Raw genomic sequence first — 21,645 nt, forward strand, 5'->3', positions numbered from 1 at the left:
ACTTTGAGATCACCTTATATTAACAATTTTTTCACTTGTGTTTTTCAGTTGGCTCTGTAACATCAGCAGTTTCTCACATTTTAGAAATTCTTTAACTACTACCACCGTCGTACAGCATTCCATTGTAAACATAGGTGTACCTTCATTTATTTCTGACTTTTTGTTAGTATAGATCATCATGATCTTTTAAAAAACATCTAAATGTGGATTTTAAAAAAAATGTGTGTGAACACTGGGTGATCGGAATACTCCCTTTTAAAGTCTCCAGTTCTGGGATTAATCCTATTGGTCTTTCACTGCCATCCTTGACCTATGACCTTGGCTACAGTAGCTACTGCTGCTTTTTTTTTTTTTAATTTTTTATGGTTATGTTAATCAACATACATCATTAGTTTTTGATGTAGTGTTCCATGATTCATTGTGCATAACACCCAGTGCTCCATGCAGAATGTGCCCTCTTTAATACCCATCACCAGGCTAACCCATCCCCCCACCCTCCTTCCCTCTAGAACCCTCAGTTTGTTTTTCAGAGTCCATCCTCTCTCATGGTATGTCTCCTCCTCCGACTTACTCCCCTTCATTTTTCCCCTCCTGCTATCTTCTTCTTTTTTCTTTTTTTTTTTTTAACATATGTTGCATTATTTGTTTCAGAAGTACAGATCTGTGATTCAACAGTCTTGCACAATTCACAGCGCTCACCATAGCACATACCCTACCCAATGTCTATCACCCAGCCACCCCATCCCTCCCACCCCCCACCATTCCAACAACACTCAGTTTGTTTCCTGAGATTAAGAATTCCTCATACCAGTGAGGTCATATGATACATGTCTTTCTCTGATTGACTTATTTCACTCAGCATAACACCCTCCAGTTCCATCCACATTGTTGCATATGGCAAGATCTCATTCCTTTTAATGGCTGCATAATATTCCAATGTGTATATATACATCTTCTTTATCCATTCATCTGTCGATGGACATCTTGGCTCTTTCCACAGTATGGCTATTGTGGACATTGCTGCTATAAACATTGGGGTGCGCGTACCCCTTCGGATCCCTACATTTGCATCTTTGGGGTAAATACCCAGTAGTGCAATTGCTGGATCATATGGTAGCTCTATTTTCAACTGTTTGAGGAAACTGCATACTGTTTTCCAGAGTGGTTGCACCAGCTTGCATTTCCACCAACAGTGTAGGAGGGTTCCCCTTTCTCCACATCCCCGCCAACATCTGTCGTTTCATGACTTGTTAATTTTAGCCATTCTGACGGGTGTGAGGTGGTATCTCATGGAGGTTTTGATTTGGATTTCCCTGATGCTGAGCAATGTTGAGCACTTTTTCATGTGTCTGTTGGCCATTTGGATGTCTTGTTTGGAAAAATGTCTGTTCATGTCTTCTGCCCATCTCTTGATTGGATTATTTGTTCTTTGGGTGTTGAGTTGGATAAGTTCTTTATAGATTTTGGATACTAGCCCTTTATCTGATATGTCATTTGCAAATATCTTCTCCCATTCTGTCGGTTGTCTTTTGGTTTTGTGGACTGTTTCTTTTGCTGTGCAAAAGCTTTTTATCTTGATGAAATCCCAATAGTTCATTTTTGCCCTGGCTTCCCTTGCCTTTGGCGATGTTTCTAGGAAGAAGTGGCTGCGGCTGAGGTCAAAGAGGTTGCTGCCTGTGTTCTCCTTTAGGATTCTGATGGACTCCTGTCTCACGTTTAGGTCTTTCAACCATTTGGAGTCTATTTTTGTGTGTGGTGTAAGGAAATGGTCCAGTTTCATTCTTCTGCATGTGGCTGTCCAATTTTCCCAACACCATTTGTTGAAGAGACTGTCTTTTGGCCATTGAACATTCTTTCCCGCTTTGTCAAAAGATGAGATGACCGTAGAGTTGAGGGTCCATTTCTGGGCTCTCGATTCTGTTCCATTGATCTGTGTGTCTGTTTTTGTGCCAGTACCATACTGTCTTGATGATGACAGCTTTGTAATAGAGCTGGAAGTCCGGAATTGTGATGCCGCCAGCTTTGCTTTTCTTTTTCAATATTCCTCTGGCTATTCGGGGTCTCTTCTGGTTCCATACAAATTTTAGGATTATTTGTTCCATTTCTTTGAAAAAAGTGGATGGTATTTTGATGGGGATTGCATTGAATGTGTAGATTGCTCTAGGTAGCATTGACATCTTCAAAATGTTTGTTCTCCCAGTCCATGAGCATGGAACGTTTTTCCATTTCTTTGTGTCTTCTTCAATTTCTTTCATGAGTATTTTATAGTTTTCTGAGTACAGATCCTTTGCCTCTTTGGTTAGATTTATTCCTAGGTATCTTACGGTTTTGGGTGCAATTGTAAATGGGATCGACTCCTTGATTTGTCTCTCTTCTGTCTTCTTGTTGGTGTATAGGAATGCCACTGATTTCTGTGCATTGATTTTATAGCCTGCTACTTGACTGAATTCCTGTATGAGTTCTAGCAGTTTTGGGGTGGAGTCTTTTGGGTTTTCCACATACAGTATCATATCATCTGCAAAGAGTGAGAGTTTGACTTCCTCTTTGCCGATTTGGATGCCTTTGATTTCTTGTTGTCTGATTGCTGTGGCTAGGACTTCTAATACTATATTGAATAGCAGTGGTGAGAGTGGACATCCCTGTCGCGTTCCTGACCTTAGGGGAAAAGCTCTAAGCTTTTCCCCATTGAGAATAATATTCGCTGTAGGTTTTCATAGATGGCTTTTATGATATTGAGGTATGTACCCTCTATCCCTATACTCTGAAGAGTTTTGATCAAGAAAGTTTGCTGTACTTTGTCAAATGCTTTTTCTGCATCTATTGAGAGGATCATATGATTCTTGTTCTTTCTTTTGTTAATGTATTGTATCACGTTGATTGATTTGCGGATGTTGAACCATCCTTGCAGCCCAGGGATAAATCCCACTTGGTCATGGTGAATAATCCTTTTAATGTACGCTTGGATCCTGTTGGCTAGTATTTTGGTGAGAATTTTTGCATCCATGTTCATCAAGAATATTGGTCTGTAATTCTCCTTTTTGATGGGGTCTTTGTCTGGTTTGGGGATCAAGGGAATGGTGGCCTCATAAAATGAGTTTGGAAGTTTTCCTTCCATTTCTATTTTTTCGAACAGTTTCAGGAGAATAGGTATTAATTCTTCTTTAAATGTCTGATAGAATTCCCCTGGGAAACCATCTGGCCCTGGGCTTTGGTTTGTTGGGAGGTTTTTGATGACTGCTTCAATTTCCTTAGCGGTTATAGGTCTGTTCAGGTTTTCTATTTCTTCCTGGTTCAATTTTGGTAGTTGATACATCTCTAGGAATGCACCCATTTCTTCCAGGTTCTCTAATTTGCTGGCATAGAGTTGCTCATAATATGTTCTTAGAATTGTTTGTATTTCTTTGGTGTTGGTTGTGATCTCTCCTCTTTCATTCATGATTTTGTTGATTTGGGTCATTTCTCTTTTCTTTTTGATCAGTCTGGCCAGGGGTTTATCAATCTTGGTAATTCTTTCAAAGAACCAGCTCCTAGTTTCGTTGATCTGTTCTACTGTTCTTTTGGTTTCTAGTTCATTGATTTCTGCTCTGATCTGTATGATTTCTCTTCTCCTGCTGGGTTTAGGCTTTATTTGCTGTTCTTTCTCCAGCTCCTTTAGGTGTAGGGTTAGGTTGTGTATTTGAGACCTTTCTTGTTTCTTGAGAAAGGCTTGTATTGCTATATACTTTCCTCTCAGGACTGCTTTTGCTGTATCCCAAAGATTTTGAACAGTTGTGTTTTCATTTTCATTGGTGTCCAAGAATTTTTTTTAATTCTTCTTTAATTTCCTGGTTGACCCATTCATTCTTTAGTAGGATGCTCTTTAGCCTCCATGTATTTGAGTTCTTTCCGACTTTCCTCTTGTGATTGAGTTCTAGTTTCAAAGCACTGTGATCTGAAAATATGCAGGGAATGATCCCAATCTTTTGGTACCGATTGAGACCTGATTTGCGACCTAGGATGTGATCAATTCTGGAGAATGTTCCATGGGCGCTAGAGAAGAATGTGTATTCCGTTGCTTTGGGATGGAATGTTCTGAATATGTCTGTGAAGTCCATTTGGTCCAGTGTGTCATTTAAAGTCTTTATTTCCTTGTTGATCTTTTGCTTAGATGATCTGTCCATTTCAATGAGGGGGGTGTCAAAGTCCCCCACTATTATTGTATTGTTGTCAATGTGTTTCTTCGCTTTTGTTATTAATTGCCTTATATAATTGGCTGCTCCCACGTTAGGGGCATAGATATTTACAATTGTTAGATCTTCTTGTTGGATAGACCCTTTAAGTAGGATATAGTGTCCTTCTTCATCTCTTATTACAGTCTTTGTTTTAAAATCTAATTTGTCTGATATAAGGATTGCCACCCCAGCTTTCTTTTGGTGTCCATTAGCATGGTAGATGGTTTTCCACCCCCTCACTTTCAATGTGGGGGTGTCTTTCGGTCTAAAATGAGTCTCTTGCAGACAGCATATCGATGGGTCTTGTTTTTTAATCCAATCTGATAGCCTGTGTCTTTTGATTGGGGCATTTAGTCCATTTACATTCAGGGTAACTATTGAAAGGTATGAATTTAGTGCCATTGTGTTGCCTGTAAGGTGACTGTTACTTTATATTGTCTGTGTTCCTTTCTGATCTATGCTGCTTTTAGGCTTTCTCTTTGCTTAGAGGATCCCTTTCAATATTTCTTATAGGGCTGGTTTTGTGTTTGCAAATTCCTTTAGTTTTTGTTTGTCCTGGAAGCTTTTTACCTCTCCTTCTATTTTCAATGATAGCCTAGCTGGATATAGTATTCTTGGCTGCATATTTTTCTCGTTTAGTGCTCTAAAGATATCATGCCAGTCCTTTCTGGCCTGCCAGGTCTCTGTGGATAGGTCTGTTGCCAATCTAATGTTTCTACCATTGTAGGTTACATCTCTCTTCTCCCGAGCTGCTTTCAGGATTTTCTCTTTGTCTCTGAGATTCATAAGTTGTACTATTAGATGTTGGGGTGTTGACCTATTTTTATTGATTTTGAGAGGGGTTCTCTGTGCTTCCTGGATTTTGATGCCTGTACCCTTCCCCACATTAGGGAAGTTCTCTGCTATTATTTGCTCCAATATACCTTCTGCCCCTCTCTCTCTTTCTTCTTCTTCTGGGATCCCAGTTACTCTAATGTTGTTTCATCTTATCGTATCGCTTATCTCTCGAATTCTGCCCTCTTGATCCAGTAGTTGTTTATCTCTCTTTTTCTCAGCCTCTTTATTTTCCATCATTTGGTCTCCTATATTGCTGATTCTTTCTTCTGCCTCATTTATCCTAGCAGTTAGTGCCCCCATTTTTGATTGCACCTCATTAATAGCCTTTTTGATTTCGACTTGGTTAGATTTTACTTCTTTTATTTCTCCAGAAAGGTTTCTCTAATAACTTCCACACTTTTTTCAAGCCCAGCTAGTATCTTTAAAGTCATGATTCTGAACTCTAGGTCCGACATCGTACTAATGTCCATATTGAGTAGGTCCCTGGCAGACGGTACTACCTCTTGTTCTTTTTGCTGAGGTGATTTTTTTCGTCTTGTCATTTTGTCCAGAGGAGAACACATGAATGAGAGAACAGAATGCTAACAGGTTAACAACGTCTCCAGCAAATATACTCTATACAAATCAGAAAAGACCTGAAACCAGGGGACAAGAAAGGGAAAGAAAGAAGAGAGAAAAAAAAGAAAAAGGAAAAAGAAAAAGACAAAAACAAACAAAAACAGAACAAAACAAACAAAAACAGAATATGATCAAATATGATCAGGCTAGTGCATAGATTAGTGCCACACACTAGCTTTTGGGCATATTTTGGTCTGTTAGAAGAAAGTGCCTGCTAAAATTTTAAAGGAAGAAAGACTATATATGTACAAAATAAGGGTTGATACAATGAAGGGATGGCAGATGACTATAAAGATGAAAATTATAAAAGACTTTATAAAAGGAATTGATAAGATAAGAAGTTGTTTTTAAAAAGAAAGAAGAAGATTTAAAACGAAAAAGAAAAAAGAAAAAAGAAAAAAAAAGGGAGAGAATGTGATCAGGCAGGAGACTAGAACAAAGCCATACACTAGTGATTTAGGGTATAATTTGATCTGTTAGAAGAAACTGTGTCTCCAAATTTTAAAGAGAAAACATATATATATGCCAAAAATAAGGGTAACTACTATGAAGGGATAAAAATATGACTCTAAAAATGAAAAATAAAAAATGTTTTTTTAAAGGGATTGATAAGATGTTGTTTGAAAAAGGGAAGAAGAAAAATTCAAAAAAAAAAACAGTTAAAAAATTAACTTTGAAAAACTAATGAATTATGGTAAAAAAAAAGCCATGAATTCTATGTGCAGTATTCCCCTAGCGCTGGAGTTCTCCCGTTCTCCTTGAGCAGTAAACTTGGTCTTGGCTTGCTGGCTGTTCGTGCTGATCTTCTGGGCGAGGGGCCTGTTGCCGTGGTTCCCAAATGTCTTTGCCGGAGGTGGAATTGCCCCGCCCTTGTGAGTCCGGGCTAAGCAAGCTGCTGGGGTTTGCTCTCAGGAGCTTTTGTTCCCTGCAAGCTCTCAGTACAGCTTTGGAGGACCAGGGTGAAAATGGTGGCCTCCCAATCCCTGCCTGGAGGAGCTGAGAACTCGGGCCCCGCTGCTCAGTGCGCCCCCAGAGAAAAGCAGTCACTCCCGTGTCCCCGGTCTCTGGCCGCACTCCGTGCTCACCCGGCCTGTGACCGAGCGTTTCTATGTCTGGCACCCGACCCCGTGTTGAGTCTCCAAACCCAGCAGATCCCTGCGGTGCGCTCCCACGCCACTCCTCTCAGGGGAGGAAGGGGAGTCTCTCCGGCTCTGCCACTTGTTGGGTCCCTGCTGGAGGAGCAGTGGCCCAACTGGGCCGCAGATCACAGTTTATGGCAACCCCGAGCTGAGAGCCCGCGCCTCGGCTCCGTCTCTGCAGCCGGCTTCCCTGCTCTGATACCTGGGAGCTCAGCCGCACTCAGGCACCCCCAGTCTTTCTGTGACCCCGAGGGTCCTGAGACCACACTGTCCCGTGAGGGTTCCACCCCCCGCTTAGCCACTGGAGCGACGTCCCTCCACCGAGCCGACTTCTAAAAGGTCTGATTTTGTGCTCCGCGGCTCTATCACTCACCAGAAGCGGCCGACGGAGGCCCCCTCCCCTGCCGTCTATCCTCCCGAATATCGCCTCGGATTCACTTCTCCGCATGTCCTACCTTCCAGAAAGTGGTCGCTTTTCTGTTCAGAGAGTTGTTGCTATTCCTTTCTTCGATCTCCTGTTGAGTTCGTAGGTGTTCAGAATGGTTTGATCCCTATCCAGCTGAATTCCTGAGACCAGACGAAATCCAGGTCTCCTACTCCTCCGCCATCTTGCTCCGCCCCCGGTATTTTTTTTTTTAAAGTGTGTATTTATTTATTTGAGAGAGAGAGAATGAGAGGGGGAGGGTCAGAGGGAGAAGCAGCCTCCCTGCCAAGCAGGGAGTCCCGACGTGGGACTCGATCCCGGGACTCCAGGATCATGACCTGAGCCGAAGGCAGTCGATCAACCAACTGAGCCACCCAGGCGCCCGGTGGTATTTTTATGTAAAGATCTGATTTATTTATTTGAGAGAGAGAACAAGCGGGGGGGAGGGGGAGAGGCAGAGGGAGAGGGAGAAGCAGGCTCCTCACTGAGCAGGGAGCCCGATGTGGGGCTCGATCCCAGGATTCTGGGATCATGACCTGAGCCGAAGGTAGACGCTCAACTGACTGAGCCACCCAGGTGCCCCTAGAATGGTGGTATTTGAAGTAGTAACAAGCAGGCAGGCTTGAAAGATGTGGCCACCCTATTCACCTCCAACTCAGCAGCTAGCATGGTAGAAAGAGTTGGGGAAAGCTCTGCTCCTTTGTTGTAAATGCCCCCCGTGTGCCGAGGACAGATACAGAGCATGACGCGGAACAGCCATGCTCCAGGCTGAGAGTGGAACCTTTAAAGGATGGGGGGGGAGGGTGGCGGCACTCGTGAGAACAGCAGGTGAGTGCCCACGAGTGCCACTCACTGTTCAAGCCTGTTGCACAAATTGTCTGATTTAAGCCTCCTGACGATCCTAAGAGGTTGGTACTGTGATTACTAGTCCCATTTTGCAGATGAGGAAACTGAGGAATTTGCTCAAAGTCAGGCAGCCAGTGTCAGGGTCAAGATCTGAGTCGGGAGTTTTGCCTCCAGAATCCATGTTCTTAGCCATGATGCTATAATAATTATTATAAGTGATAATATCGTTATCATATTATTGATATGATTACAGTTTCATAATAAAACAATAATAATTATTATGATCATCCATTGCTCTTGGTTCTCCTCAGCCCAATGAGGAGGGCATTTCATCTCCATTTATCAATGGGGAAACTGAGGCTCAGGGAATCACTCAGAGTCCAAGGGGCAAAGCCAAGGTGTGACACTTCAGGCAGTGTGATCAGGAGACACAAGCTCACAGAAGTTTTTAAAATAATAATGGAAATTACCGGCCTTGAGATGCCACTGGGCTCAGGGTGCCCCACCCTCAGCTTGGACATGTCTTACAGACCTGAAATCAGAATGTAGGAAGGCAGGTTACTTCTAGCTTTCACGGCCGATTTCTCAGTGACAGGAGGCACGAAGTAGGATTCTCTGACCCTCTGAATGCTGATGGAGGTGAAAGGGGCGGGATGAAACTTACGAAGCAAAGCGACTGGTGAGAATCAAACGTTTGAGTCCAATGAGGAAAACCTAATATGATCTGAATGGTGAGAAAGAAAGAATAAGGAAAATCTTCAGGTGTAAACACCATTTCTAGTTTGTTTATTTAACGGAAAAGATGCTGGCCAATAGCTTTCTCTAGGTACCCAGATCGGTGAACAAATGGAAAAGATTACAGCTGGGAGCTGATAAAAGACTAGGAAAGCACCAAACTGAGTTCCGCAGAGAACGGATATGTTAACATGTTATTTGGTGGCTCATAGAATCTCCAGGAGAGTCTGAAAATTAGGTGTGTCCGGCCAGGATCAGTGTTTGAAATCATGTCACAAAACTGGCCCAAGGAAGGTGCTACCGCAGCCGCCACCAGGCACAGAAACCCCAAATCCACAACACAGGGATGCGGGACATTGTCGCGGAGAACCACTGCCATTGGAAACTGGGTGTGGCCACGACCGCTCCTGCCCACCCCACTCCTCCAATCGCCAGCCGCCAAATCAAAGATGTGCCTGCAGCTGATTGGATGATTCCAGGTCACAGCGGCAAGGGAAGCTGGGAAGGGAGCGACTGACATTTTTGGCACGGGGTGACTAACTCACCCTGATTTGCCTGGGACAGTTCGTTTTTAAACTGCAAGTCTCACATTCTGAGACTCCTTTGGTCCCAGCAAACCAGGACAATTCATCACCCTCTGAGGGGGTTAGAGGGGAGAGGGCATGACGCTCCAAAATACAGTACCTTCAGATTCTGAGTGTCCAAAAAGAGTGAGAAATGCCCAACACGTTCTCCAAAAGAGGCCAGAAAGATTCTAGTCCTGATTGATTTCGGGAAGAAAAGAGATCTGCCAGAAGGCAGGGAACTAGGCTAAGTGAACTCTTGTGCTTTCTCTCAGCTACAGAATTCCAGAATTCTGGAGCACCAGGACCCTGTAATATTGGAAGGCCATGATTCTTTCCCATGAGCTATCAGTTTCTGCAAGCGCTACAGAGCATGACATAGACCTGTTATACACCAGCCCCACCACTGCTGCTAGGGGTGAACCAAAATGAATGTAATAAGAACCGAGAACTCAATACTATTTTTCATTCCGTGGAGATAAACAGATGATTCAGAGTCGGAAGGATAAAAACCACTTCCCTGAAGTAAGCCTCACTCTGCAAGTCTTCGTAGAATCCAGAGTTTCCACTTCGAGAGGACAGGACACAGGCACAAGGGGCTGGATTGAGGACGTATTGATTGCTTGTCTCCCCAGCAAGCTTCCTCAACCTCCTCCACTCCCGAGGGAGTTATGGAGTCCCACCCTACACCCAGCCCCATGGCTAGGAATAAGCACCGATCAGTCGCTCTCCTGGGGTTTCCCACTTTGGAGCTGGGACAGAAGGAGCCCTACCTCTGGGCTGTTGGTGCCAGAACTTGAAACTAAGGCCCAGCAGCTGTCTTCCCTGTTCCATGGGAAAATACGGAGCCCTTTGGAGATTGGCAGAGACCCAAGAGAGATAGGAGTGAGACAGAGAGAATATCCTTGTGGTATCAAAACCCTGCTCTGGTCCCTGAGGCCCTGGTTCCCACAAGCTACCCTATATCCCTTCCCAGCATGTGAGCCCATGAAGTCCCCATGCTTCTAATAAAGTCCTTGACTAATATGCAAATTAAAGATGTGGGAGCTACCAAGTTGCCCATAATCAATGATTAGAATTGCTCTGGGAATACTGGTGTAAAAGTAGTCACGTGAAATGTAAGGTGGAGCCAACGTTCAGCTAGTTTGTACGAACATCACTGTTCAGATTGCTTTTATCTCCCTGAAATTGAGTCACCTCCACTGAAAAATGGGGATAATAAATAAAACCAGCTTCACAGTGTTGTTGTTTGACTTCAGTGAAATAATGCACAGAAAATCCTTCAGCCTGAACATGTCGTGACTTGGTTATAACCCAAATGCTTGAGATGAGATGCTAAGGAAATCATCAGTGACCTTCTCAGGTTACACACTAATAAGGACAGGTAGGTCTCACAGCCAGGCTATGGACTCAAAGTCCAGTGCTCCTTCTACTCTAGCAGAACCTCAAAAAAGGAAAGAGGTGCCCAGGTGACCACACACTGGTGGAAGAGGAAATCGACAAGCTGAGGAGAGGCACGAGCCAGAGAGTGATTATTGTGAAAGCCACCCACTATGGGTTGTTGTTTTCCTGATTCAACAGGTTCCTTGGCCAAACTGACAACTGAGTAAGCAGAGGCAGCCTTACCTGGAGCCCAGGGAACCCGGGAGGAATACCTTGGGGAGTGGTGAGAATGTCCCAGTAGGTTGTGAAGGGAATCAGATCCCCAGGGTCATTTCTTTTGCAATGACTGATGGCCGCAATGAAGCTCAGTGTCTATTTGAGGGATGTTTATTTGGATTCCTCTTCAGCTAAAGAGTTAGAAGAATTGATAGGAAAGGGGGGAAATGGGGTAAGAGAGGGAGAATGCCACATTGTGCAGCTGGCACCAGACTGGAGACATCAGACACTCAGAAATCCATTCCTGCCTAGACTGCAGATGGAACTTTAAGCCAATTCTTAAGCCAATTCATTTTATTGCAAATTAAACTTCCAGTATTCCAAGGACTCAGCCTCTGGCAACACCCTGAATTTATCAAGCATCGTAAGTTAGAGGCACCTAGAGTTATAATGATTACAGCTTGAGCTGGGGAAAAGAGATTAACCACCAATAAGCAAACAAATATATCAGAGAGTTCATATCTACGTAAAGAGCGCTACAAATCATTAAAATGTGAAGATGAATGTGAAAAAGGCATGAGGAGGAAAATTCCTCAGGAGAGAACAGAGAGAACAGAAATAATAAAGTAGTATAGAAAAAAGAAGTTTGGTGTCACCAATTACCAAAGAAATGTAAGCAGAAATAGGATGTACCGCATGATACCTATTACATTAGCACAAATGATAAATAAAAATGACGCTCAATGATGGCAAGGTTGCATGAAAACTGGTATGTTCAAATATTGCTAGAGGCAGAGTATTTGGGGAAGCAATTTGGAAATGTTTCTTGAGCCACAAAATTATTGATGCCCTATGACCCAATGACTACACTCCACGGAAAGATTTCTAAAAGAATCCAAAAGCCCAATGTCCACAGATAGCATTGCAGCATAATTTAATGGCACCAAAAAAAAAAAAAAGTTTTAAAACAATCCAAATGTCCACAGTATGGAATTAGTCCAACAAATTATAATATGTCCACTTACTGGAATATTTTGGAGCCATTGAAGATGACAATGATAAGGGTTATGTAAGAACTTAGAAAATATTTCTAATACATTTAAAACTAGTGCAAAAAGAAAAATGTATAGAGTTACAACTGTGGAGAACTTCTATTTGCAGGGGTACAAGAACAAAAACAGTTCAGAATAATGAAAAGTAGGGGAGTAGGGAATGGGTGATTTCCAGCTTCAGCTTCCTATTAAGGACTTTGGCAGTGTTCTTGTTCTCTCTCTCTCTCTCTCTCTCTCCTCCCCTCCCTTTCTCCTTCCTTTCCTCCCTCCCTCCCTCTAAAATTGAGGGGTATCAGATCATACATGGAAAGATTTGTGTATCTCTCCTCTTCTCCCTGCAACTCCCGGTTCTCAGAGGGTATGATGTGCAGGGGTGGGTTGCTGCCCAAGGAGCCAGAGGTGAGAGCAGAAAATGCCTTATTGGAGTCAAATACAGGGGGTACCCGCTGGCCAGCACTTCTTACCCCCACGTGTTTCTGTCTTCAAACCCAGTTTCCCAATAGCCCCTGCATCCCTCTCCCCATACTGTTCTGGTCAGTAGGACACCCAAGCTTTCAGCACACAGATTTGGTGCTGAGGGAAGAAGAGAGGCCACTGGAGCTCCCACTGGGGAAGAAACCGAAAAATCATGAGGTAACCCCACACTCCCCCAGGCTGTACAGTAGATAAAGGACCTCTGCATTTTGGATCTCCTGTGAGACTCACAAGAATCCTGGGAGGAGGCAGAATGAGGAAGAAGATTTAAAGAAGAAACTGAAGCTCAGAGAGGTGAACCATCCTCCCCAGGGTTGCACAGCCCATCAATGGCAGAGATGGCAGAACCCAGGCCTGATGACTCCAAAGCCCAACATTCTGTTGACTAGATAGGGAGGTTACAGGCAGAAGCTGAACTGCCCCCTCAAAAGCCCAACTCCCCTTGAAACCTTTATAACAAGGAGAAAAATTCCCTCCCAAGGGAAAGAACACTGATTGTCTTGACCAGAGGTTCCCAAACTTGAGCATGCATCAGAATCACCTGGGGGGGGCTCTAAAATATGGATTGCTGGGCCCCACCCCAGAGTTTCCAAGTTAGTAGGTCTGGGGGGCCCAAGACCTGTGGGACAGTCCTCCAGGTGATGCTGGTCTCTGGACCACACTTAGAGAACCACTAGTCTGGAAGTCTTGATAAGTGCTGGACCTTAAAGATGTACTCGGGGCAGAAGGGGAGAAATAGTCTGCATGAACACCAGGAGGAAAATGCATCCTTTTGCTCCCGGGAGGGAAGTGAAATGAGCAAAGGATGGAGCCGATGGGAGGAAGGCTTGGGTTCTTGAGAAGTAGCCTTGCTTGCAATGCCACCAACAACTTCATTACAGCGATTAGAATTATGAGTGTTCAGTGTTAGTGGCTTGGAGGGTGTGGACATTGAGGGGGCGGGTGATTGAGTGTCATGTGGGAAGAGGGGTGGGACACGTAGCCAACAACAGCCAGATGGACAGGCTGGTGATCTGGATTCCAGCCACCTGGAAATTCATGGGGAGAGCTCTGGACGTCCAAGACTGTGGAATCAGGGGACTGAGGATATGTCACAAAGCTCCCGTGGGCAGAGCCAGCTGACATATAAATCGGATGAGCTAATGATGAGGGCAGCCTTTTGTGGCTCTGTCGTGCACTGGCAGATTATTGTCATGCATTTATGAATACAATCTGAATAAAATTATCTCACTCAGTGGCTGCACCAACCTCGGAGGTGCGTGAGGTGTCTGGGCCAGCACCCTGAGCCACAGTGGCTGGCATGAAGCCTGAGATCCACTGCCGGAAGTTAATTCCTTGAGGGAAGGCTTTAGCATCTTCCCTAATCCTCTGTTACCCTGTCCTTGGATAGGTGATTTTCCCATTAGCTCAACAAATATTTACAGAGCGTCTACCAGGTGTCGAAGGTATAAAACCTTTAGATAGCCTCAGGCTAATGCTTTAGTGGGTTTTAATTGTCAACCAGCCTGTCTCATTGTCTTTTAAAATGGTCAACGGAGTGAAGCAGCAGGGAGCTGAATTAACAACCTGGTGAACTGGGGTTTTAATTCTAGCTGTTAATTCTAGGCTGGTGTTGTTGTTATGAATGGAGACAGCTATCAGAGAGGCCAGCATGGCCCAGAGGTGTTCAAGGGCTCTGCGACGCCGGGGAGCCAGAGTCCTCGTGACAAGTGACAAGCCTAAGGATGGAGGCATGTGAGTCTCGGGCTGTGGGTTGGGGGGGGGGGGCAGGTAGCAGGGGGCACAGGAATGATGGTGACTCAGGTGACCTGGGGGTTCTAGGCTTCTGAAAACGCTCACTCTGACAAAAGCCCTGGAGAAGGACATGTGGGACAAAGGACTCCAACAGAGCGGTGGGGAATTGGGGTCAGTTCTTAGGGAAGCCCACCCAAGACATCCCAGAAGCCTCCATTGTCAAGGACAGCATGTTTGCAGTCAGCTTGAGAGTAGTTAGTTCTGTTCTCTATGTCTCATTGAGCTTGGAAGTTTCTGAAAACTCAAATGGCAGAAGAACGCAAGCGATCTCCCCATGGGAAGAGCACCAGACTTGGGAATCCGGGCTGCACGAACTCAGAAAAGTCATTTCTTCTTTTGAGCCTCATTTCCTCAATCGTGAGAGAGAGAGACGCGGACACCTCCTTCCTAGCCGCTGAGAGGCAGGAGGAGCAGTGGTTATAGAGGCTCTGACTCTGGAGCCTACTGATGGGATTCAGCTCCTAGCTCTGCCACATGCAAGCTGCCACATACAGTTACCCCGACTTTCAGCAGGGTAACTGACCTCTCTGTGCCTTGATCTCCTCATCTGTAAAATAAAGCCAATAATCATTTCTATCTGTCAGGACTCCTATAAGAATTCAATACGGTACTATGAGTAAAGTACCTAGAACAACTTCTGGATTTAGCAAGTACTATGGAAGTGCTTCTTTATTAAAAGGTGGACAAATGGGATATTTTTCAAACTCATCGCCCACCACTACCTATCTAAGGAAAGGGTGACAATTTTAGGGGGTAATTTGCTGCAGGAGCAGGTACCAAGGCATTTCCCCACGGGTAAGGGAAGAGGGGGTTCTTCCCGGGCCTCCCAATCCAAGTGTGGGGAAGCCCAGGAGAACATTGTGGGTAGACTGGGGAAGGCTTGCAGGATGAAGACATGAGCATCCCCTCGTTGGCTGGATCTCTGCTGAGCTGCAGAATCTCAAAGGCCACCCTAAGCATTAATGAAGTTCCTAGGAGCACCAGACAAGACTCCCAGGAGTTCCCGAGAACTGGGGGCTCTGCAAACATAGGCCTCGGGTTAGCGCCCCCAGAGAAGCCTATGGTGGGCAACCTGGAGTAGCAGAGCAAGAAGAACAGTCTGCATGGAGGGTGGACCCAGGGCTTTGGACTGAGTTGCTCCTGCCAAGCCCCCAGTCAGATGTTGAAGCCCTCACCAACCCCCTCCCCCGCCACGTGACAATGTGGAGCAAGGAAGTAATAAAGGTTAAATGAGGTCATAAGGCCGGGGCCCTGATCTAGTAGGGTGAATGCCCTTATGAGGGGAGACTCCAGACAGCTCACTCTCCGCCACATGAGGACACGGCACGAAGGCATCCATCTGCAAGCCAGGAAGACAGCCCTCACCTGAGACCAAATCAGCCTGCACCTTGATTTTGAGCTTCCAGCCTCGAAAACTGTGAGAAATAAATGTGTGTTGTTTAAGCTACTTCGTATTTGGCATTTTGTTACGGCAGCCAGTGCTGAGACACTCAGGATGACTGCACATCCCTGGGCACCAAGGAGACTCTGGAGGGCTGCCTACCCGGGAGCCCCAGGGGTGTGCACCAGGGTAGGACCCAAGATCAGGCAGAGGGGAGAGCTGGGGAGGCTAGGGCAGAGGCCCCTACAAAGCCTTCTCCAGAGAGAGAATGGGTTGGGGTGTCCGCCATCTGTCCGCCCAGTAGGGACAGCTACAGATGTCGCTAGCTTTGTAAAAAGCCTTTGGAGCTTTGCCCCAACAGCCCATCCTCACTTCTGGGGTGTTGGTGATGGGGTGCAAGGGGAGCAGTGCACTGAAAAGCCAGATCACATCCCCTTCCCCACTCTGGTTCCCAGCCAGAGTCAACCTCAACTGGGTAGAGGAGAGAAGCTTCGCATTAGAAATAAAATTAAAATGGCATTTACACTGAGCTTTCTTTGTTTTTGTGTTTGTTTTTTAATTGAGGCATGGCCCTTTGCTACCCACAGTGGGGTCCCCAGATGGGCCATAGCATCACCTGGAACCCTGTCCGAAATAAGAGTCTCAGCTCCCAGCCCCAGACCTGCAGAGTCTGCATGTTAATGAGAACCTCGGCTGAGGTGTGTGCTCACAGAAGTTTGAGGACCGCTGGTGTCACATAAGTCCTGCTCGAGGGATGTTTACATAGGGACACCCAAGGACCCACCACCCACAAATATGCCCTCTCCCCAGCACCCCAGCAGGCAAATTCCCCTAAGAGAACCTGAGAGGGGAGGCTCTGCCCCGCCTGTCAACAAGAGGGGAGGGGTGCCCAGCCAAGCCTTCTGAAGTTCGTGGTGGGAGAGAAAAGAAGGCAACTCCAGAATGCACCCTGCACGTCCAGCTCTTGCAGAAACCAGTCCCCTGCAGGCAGTCTCCCACCCCCTCTAGCTCTGCCGGGTTAAGCTGGCCTGGTGTCCGGGTTGACCTTCAGGGCCACCTGGACTCCAGATTCATAGAAATGCAAATGGTAGACTCCTGGGCTGGGAGCGTCTGGGCTGGTGGGGGCCTTCCCACAGCGACTGCTCCAACAGCCAATTTGCTTTTACCATTCCAGATAAGAACACACTGTCTCTTTCCATAACTTGTCATTTCTCCAGTTCGCCATTCTCACCGGTGCAGTGAGGCATCCAAGACATGGGCTGGTACTGATGCTACTTCTCTGAGGTTCCTTCAGGCCGATTCATTACCACCTTGAAGATGCCGTCATGTTCTCAACGAGGAACTGGTTCCTGTTCCCAGTGGTCTTCCTGTGTGCTTCGGGTGGGTCTCCAGGGATGCACCTGCTCTGGAGGGTTACTCCTGGGGAATGGAACTCCATCCTGCCACAGAATTGTGCCCAGGGTGACTGACTGCCATTGTCTGAAATGAGGTTTGTGAACTTTAGCCCTACCGACGTTCAGACCGGATATTCATTCCACTCCCTACACTCCGGGAGGAAGGGTGGAAGATGACCACCCAGGAGAGCTGAGCCTCAGCTTCCAAGCCCCTGCTGAAGCCCCACCGTGCCTTCCTGAAGAAGCAATGCACCTGATACCCATGCATCAGATTTTAATCCTGCATCGGCGCACACTCCCACCCTGCGTGGATCCACACATCCATCTGAGTTCACAGCCCTGCTGTGAATGGACTTACTGTCAATTCGAGAGGGAGAAAGAACTGGGGGCTTGATTTAAATAAAACAGGCTCTTCCACTTTCTACCAGGTTGACCTTGGGTGGGTCACCTTAATTCTCAGAGCCTTAATTTCCTAATCTGGGAAAGAAGACAATAATATCTTCCATGTTCCTCTGATACCACCTGGGTTTCCGGATGCCAGGACCGCCTCCTCCTTCCCCAAATTTCTGGCACTCCCCAGAGGAAATCTCACCTCCGTCCAAAAAAAAAAAAATGTTACCAACAACCAACACATGGGCTCTGCAGGGTTTGATTGTTGTTACGGTTGTTTAAAGTTTTGGACACCTGCTGGCCCCTGCTGCTACTTTGCCCATGTGCCCTCCCTGGCCTCAGGCTCGCCCACTGAGCCTGTGTGTGACGCACACACAGCTTCCCGCCTCCTGTGCTGATGACCATGTGGGCTTCAGCTCCATCCAGCGGGACCTCACCCAGCACCTCTCCTCCCAGCTGCAGCCCCAAGAGGGATTGACCCACTAAGGTGAAAGTCCAGAGAGTGCTCACACAATAAGACCCAGGATCTCTTACCTCTCACTCCAAAAGGATTCTCCAGCCCCCTTACAAAAATAGCAGCCAGAAACCACAGTAGTCTGTCTGCACATGCTGGTCCCCACTCTCTACCAAAAGACCATCTTTTCTTTTATTAAAGATTTTATTTATTTACTTGGGGGGGGAAGGGGGGAGGAGCAGAGGGAGAGGGAGGAGAGGGAATATTAACGCGGAGCTTGATCTCACAACCCCAAAATCATGACCCAAGCCGAAATCAAGAGCCACTTAACAGACTGAGCCACCCAGGCGCCCCAGCAAAAGACCATCTTTGGTTGCAAACCACAGGTCTTCTCCTTCTCTTTCAGAACCACCCTGTGGCCCAAGGGAAATCTTTGGCATCACTGAGATTCGATCTCAGCACCACCACTTAGCAGCTGTGTGACCCTGGGCAATGGTGTTGCACCTCTCTGAACCTCTGTAGCTCCCACTATTTTCTGAGAGTTATGGAGGAGAGCCAACGAGAGTGGATATGATGTGCCTAGCACAGTGCCTGGTCTGTAATCCTCAGAGTCCACTTGTTCAACACAAGTAACTAACAGATGTTACCCCTCCTTCCATTTGAATAAACGTTACTACCACTGATTAGCAATAACAACTAAAATGTCAAGCTCTCGCCATGTGCTGAGCGCTACTGTACCTTCCTTGAATTAGCTCCTGTTTACTCACTTAATCTCAGGAGTAAGGAAGCATAATTACCCCATTTTCCAGAGAAGGAGACTGAGACATGATGAGATTAATTAATTTGTTCAGGGTCACAGTGGGTATATAGCAGAGCCAGGATGAATCTGAATTTATACAGCCCAATTTATATCTCATCTTCTCAAAAACATGCATCTCAAGATTTTCTGTATTAAATAGAAGTCTAATGGCCTTGAATGTCAATTCAAAAGTACAATAGTCGACCCTTATCCAAGATGGATACATTCCAAGACCCCCAGGGGATGCCTGAGACCTCAGATAGTACAGTGCCATACATACATATATACCTATGAGAAAGTTTAATTTATAAGTTAGGCACAGTAAGGGATTAGCAATAATAAAATAGAGCAATTATAACAATACGCTGTAATAAAAGTTATATGATTTGGTCTCTCTCAAAATATCTTATTTTACTGTATTCACCCTTCTGGTGATGATATGAGAGAAGATGCTGACATGATGAGGCAAAGTGAAGTGAATGACATGGGCGTTGTGACGTAGCATTAGGTACTCCTGCTCTGACCGTGCCTCAGAAGGAGGACCCTCTGCTTCCAGACCCGGATGACTGCAGGAAGCTGAAACTACAGAAAGCAGACCCGTGGATAAGGGGGGACGACTGCACTCAGAATCCAGCTGAAAGCCACGTGTATTTCTTGACTCAGCTCTGATTTGACTCATGACATGTGCATAGCAATAGCCACTCCTAAGAGCTTCCAGACAGCCCAAAGCAAGCAAAGCCTTGATTATCTGTCAGCCACTTCCCTCCTGCCAGAGCAGACATTCAACTTGACTGGAATTGGACCCACGTTCCTAATCCTCACCTTGTTGCCATGTGAAGCAAGCCCACAGACGCCAAGTCCTAAGCCTGTAGAGCTCCCATGGACATATATAACAAAGCACAAATTCTATCATCCTCCGTTCATAGAATTTTCTGGCTCAGCATCTCTACTCTTAACGTTTTTTCCAAACATGAATCAGTGTGGAATTACCTCCATTTATTCACTCCACAAATACCTATGGTGCCCCTACTGGGTGCCAGGCACTCTTGTCCAAAAAGCTAAATTCATGGAACAACTTATTCCCAGTTCTTATTCATTTCTCATGAATCCATTTCTTCCACAAGTCCCTTTTGGTCTCTGGAGGAGCCGTTACGGTTAATTTTTCAGAACATATGCTCAGAAATCTTGGCCGTCCTGTAAGCTCACTAACTCCCCAGGTAACCTGATTTTATTAAAGGAAAAGATCGTCCTCTGCCAACCCCTTTAGGTAAGTCCACCCCAGTCCACCAAGCCGGCCCTGGGGCAGCCTCTGAGGCTCCTGCTTTTCCCTCTGCATTCTCTCCTTTTCTGGTTCCATCTTCCTCTCTCACTTTGAAAGCTTTCTCCCTCCCATCTCCTTTGGTCCCCTTGCCCCAACTCCAAAGCCACTTTCTCCTCAGCGCCTCTCCAGGGCAAGATGTCTCGTACCTGCCTCCAGGGTGTGTGTTTTTCCACACCACCAAGCAAGTCTCTGACGCCAGCTGGTGTCCTACAGTTCAACCCAATTCTGACACTCTCTACCTGACCTGGGGTCCCGTGAGACCGCCCCCCACCCCCACCCCCCACACACACTTCAGAGGCCAATCACACGTCCAGGTTGTCACCAACCAGCTATAAATCAGAGGTTCCCAGAACCCCCTTCTTGAGTTGGATTAATTTGCTAGAGCAGTTCACAGAACTTGGAGGAACATGACCAGACTACTGGTTTATTATAAAAGGATATAACTGAGGAGCAGCCAGATGGAAGAGATGCATGGTGCATGGGTTTGGGGGAAGGGCGCGGACCTTCCGAGCCCCCTTCCAGTGCCTCCATGAGCTCACTGGCCGAGAAGCTCTCCAAATCCCAGCCTTGGGGGGTTTTATGGAGGCTTCATTACATAGGCATGAATGATTAAATCACTGGCCATTGGTGACGGAATTCTGTGTGGGGATAGGGTACTGAAAATTCCAACCCTCTAATGACACGGTTGGGTCCCCTGCAACCAGCCCTCATCCTTGGCTTACCATGGCGCTTTCCAAAAGTCACTTCATTAACACAACAAAGGACACCTTTGTCACTTAGGAAATTCCACGAGTTTTAGGAGCTCTGTACCAGAAACAAAAGACCAAATATTTATTAATTATTATATATTATAAATCACACCCCACTGCCCCTTTCCCACATTCTAGCCACTTCCTTCTTCCCCAACTTCTGTGGCTCCAGCGAAACAGCAACCAGACCACTCTTTGCCTGGTTTACTAAATGGGGATAAAATTAAGCTCTGTGGAAAGGGCATCCATTCCTCGCCCCCACGACGAGATTAATTCCTCCTACAGGAGAGCACGCAAAGAAATGGTGGACATGAATATGCATGTCAGCCAAGATGGAAACTTCTCTCTAAAACTCTGTCCCAGCTCTATAGCATATTAAAATGAAATAGTACAGTGATATCTTCACATAGCTGAGCCGAACAAAGACCTTGTGTATCAGAACAAAATAAAGACCAATCACAGACCACAAAAGTTCTATTTCAATAAGAATGGCTTTTATTCCCCTGGCAGTGGCGGGAGCCCAGCAGATAAACACAACCACAAGAGCCAGGCTTAATTAATGATCCTACTGAGGGTCTCACAACGGGTTTTTTCTGGGATGATGGAGGACTTTTTTCTTTTCTTTTCTTTTCTTTTTAGCACCATTAAACTCCTGACAGTCATTTCCTACACATTCCACTATCTTTGATTCCTTTGAGCCAGGGTTAAATTGTAAACTAGAGTTTACCAAACTTGCAGTGGTTGGGCCCTCTTGTTTCATTTTGGATACTCAGCAGCTAACCTGCACTTCTAATCCTGACACCAGCCACTTGCCCTGTGACCCCCCAAAGGCTGTCTTCCTAATCCCCAGTCTGCCAAACTGCTT

The sequence above is a fragment of the Zalophus californianus genome, chromosome 1 (genome assembly GCF_009762305.2).
Source record: "Zalophus californianus isolate mZalCal1 chromosome 1, mZalCal1.pri.v2, whole genome shotgun sequence".
NCBI lineage: Eukaryota > Metazoa > Chordata > Mammalia > Carnivora > Otariidae > Zalophus > Zalophus californianus.